At 34.7% G+C, this 3,095-nt stretch overlaps 1 non-coding gene across 1 annotated transcript; it reads left to right on the forward strand.

Moving 5' to 3' along the window:
* The first annotated feature begins 1,467 nt into the window (after window positions 1-1,467).
* On the forward strand, window positions 1,468-1,597 carry LOC125995553 (small nucleolar RNA SNORA22). The gene has a single exon (XR_007491055.1). It is a non-coding gene; the product is annotated as a small nucleolar RNA SNORA22 (small nucleolar RNA).
* Window positions 1,598-3,095: the final 1,498 nt, after the last annotated feature.

Raw genomic sequence — 3,095 nt, forward strand, 5'->3', positions numbered from 1 at the left:
AGCTCCCCCACACCGGCAACAAACTGTTGCTGCTTTCTCCCTCCCCCCCCCCCCCTTTTTCTGACTTAAGCTCCCAACTCACCACAATTACATCCATGGTCTCTCACCTCTCTAACAAACTTGATAATGCTCTTAGCTCAAAAACCAGTGCTACCTTTCCTGTCTTTCTCCCTAATGGAGAAAGTCTTCCCACCCCCCCCCTCCCCGCCTGCTCAGCAGCCTCCGCAGCTACCTTCTCAAACGCCTCCCACTGATCCCCCGCACCCCAGGGGAAAAATTCTAAATGCCCAAGACGCTCAGTCCCTAACCATGGCAGATTCCCTCCTCTCACCGCTCCCCCTCTTAAAGCTATAGATATGAAGCTACTTGGCCACATTAAAAATCTTAAACAAATCTTAAGCCTTCAAAAACAGGCTGCTTCTCTTAATTCACAAGTTTCTGCCCTTCAGGCTTTCCCCCGCCCTCCTAAATCTATAGCTGTCTGTCCTTTGCCCACTGAATTCCACGGCCAAGCCCCCCCTCTTGAGAATTCAAAGAAACAAACTATAAAAGTCAGGCTGAGTGCCATAAAACAGAAACTGCTGCAGTGCCTACAAAAAATTCTAAGGGCACAGTGAGTAGGATAATTACAAAGTATCATCTGCTAAGCCATAAAACCTTGCGATATCTACACTTTGCTGTTAAAACTTCTGAGCCTAATGTACCTTTTACTCAGGACAATTTTGCTCAAACCAGCCCTCAGCCTCCTTCAGCCTCTTTCCTGCCAGCCTTGGGAAACAGCCAGCTCAGGCCCTGCCACTCCCACTTTAAGCCTTCCATTTCACCTTGAAATACCCAATCTTTGTTATTCGAAAGAAATCTAAAAAGTAGCATCTCTTGTATATTCTCAAATCAATTAATAAAACCATGATCCCCATGGTGCTTTTGCAACCCAGACTCCCCTCTTCGGTTGCCATTCCCTCTAATTCCAATAAATTAGTAATTAATCTTAAAAGATTGCTTTTTTTTTTCTTCTCTATATCATTACACCCTGCTGACTGTAAATAATTTGCCTCTAGCCTTCCTGCTGTTAACTGTGCTGGCCCCTCCCCGAGTTATCAGTGAAAAACTCTGCTTCACCTTGTCAGCCCTACACTTCGTCAAATATGTGTTATTAGGTTTAGTGTATTAAGTGGTGTAAAGTAATTATTAAAACATTAAAAAGCAACAGGAAGATAAGGGCAATAAACTTTTTTTTTTCCATGCCTCTCAGAAAATTTTAGAGCAAGGTCATAATTCTGTCACTTTACAGATAACAAAATGTTGGTAAAAGAAAAACTTCTTTGTGTTTTAAAATCCAAACGAACACAAAAGTGTTAAATTTAAATCTTATATTTCTATTAAAAGTTTTATTTTAATTTTTAAAGTATTTACAAAATTATGTGAAAAATAATGTGGTTAGCCTTTTTAAACAATATAGTTAATTTAATGCACAGTGAACACCTAGGTGTGCTTTATAGTACCCTTAGTTTTAACTTTGTGCTACAGCAATGGTTGTTCTTTATTTCTGCATTGAAAGAACTATTATTTTAAGTGCATTCAAAATATCAGCACATTATACAAATCTGTATATTTGTGTCGCAGTGAAAAAATAATATAAATGAAAAATATATTATATATAATTTTATAAGTAATATATAAAAGTAACTAAACTTTATAAGCAAATTAACTAGTATTAAATATAATTTTAGTCTTAAGTTCTAGGTGTGTAAATGCATCAGATGTCTTTAACTATATTTTATAATAATCTAAGCATTTAGTTAATTTGGTATATAATATTTTTTACAAATTATTCACTTAAAGTCTTCATAGTAAAAACAGTTGTTTGTTTTTTAAAAAATCAGTTTTTATACCTTTAATAATCATAGTTCATGCTATTGTGTTTAATCATAAAAATTTTAACACTTTATTGCAGCTGTCTTACTGTTCTACTGCAAAACCAATTTAAAGAAAACCTATTCATTTACAGCAAATCATTTCATACTTCCAAGTAGAGACTCCTTCTACAGTGCTCATTAACCATTTTACTTAATGTTTTAAACTTCAAATTAAAGTTGTTTTAAAAATGTTTTGTGTTAAATCTAAACCTTAAAATTTATTTTCAGCAAAGTTCCACTCCATCTACATTAAGTACTTCTCAACACTAAAAAAGTTTTTCTACAAAATTTTTTTTTCTCTTCTTCTCACAAACATGTTAGCTAAATATTTAAAAGCGCTTGTCAATTTTTTATAAATAAGTCTTAAATCAATCCTTTTGTCTGTTTATGTGTCTGTTGTGATGAATGAAAGTGGCCACAAGTGTAAAATGTTGTGTTTAGTGTTGTTTTGTTTTGTCTGTTTATTTGTTATCTCTACATTTTATAATAATACAATTTTTAAAGCCTTATCCATTTTTTAAATTTCAATTAATTTTTTCAACCTGGTTCAGTCTGGTCAGTTCACAGACTGGCATCTTACAACTAAAAATCATGTGTTAAAAATTATGTATTAAGCTAGCTTTGTCCTTCTAAGAACATGGCGGAGGGTGTGGAGAATGGCAAACCCCAGATTTCTCAATGGCCATCGGGGATAACTTTTCCCTGGAGAATTTCTGGACTTTGCAGTCACCTGGCTTTCCTGCTATGTGTAAGTTCAAGCCTATAGAATATGTATTTATGGCTAAAAAATAGCATCCAGCTTTAACATAATAACTAGAAGTTTAAGAAAAATCCTTTATATTCAGTTTAAAAAAATTTTTTTTTAATTAGCAATTGTTAATTATAAATTTTCTTTTATGCCAAAGTCTAACAGAGGTCAAATAACATTCCCGTGGTATTCAAAAATAACTAGTGTAATGTAAATTGCTAATGTTTTCTGCCTGTATACCCAAGCCAAAAAACTAAGTAAATTCTTAATTTTTATATGAAGTAACCATTTTGCCTCCTGCCAAGCTGTTTTCTTATAAACCTCCTGCTAGACGCCATTCCTGCAAACCTGTTTCTAACTGACTCCACCTTTGACAATGCTGAATTAGACACTCTGCCTAGCTGCCTTGGATGCCCACCGATGCCACCAAC

The sequence above is a fragment of the Suncus etruscus genome, chromosome 17 (assembly GCF_024139225.1).
Source record: "Suncus etruscus isolate mSunEtr1 chromosome 17, mSunEtr1.pri.cur, whole genome shotgun sequence".
In the NCBI taxonomy this organism is placed as follows: domain Eukaryota; kingdom Metazoa; phylum Chordata; class Mammalia; order Eulipotyphla; family Soricidae; genus Suncus; species Suncus etruscus.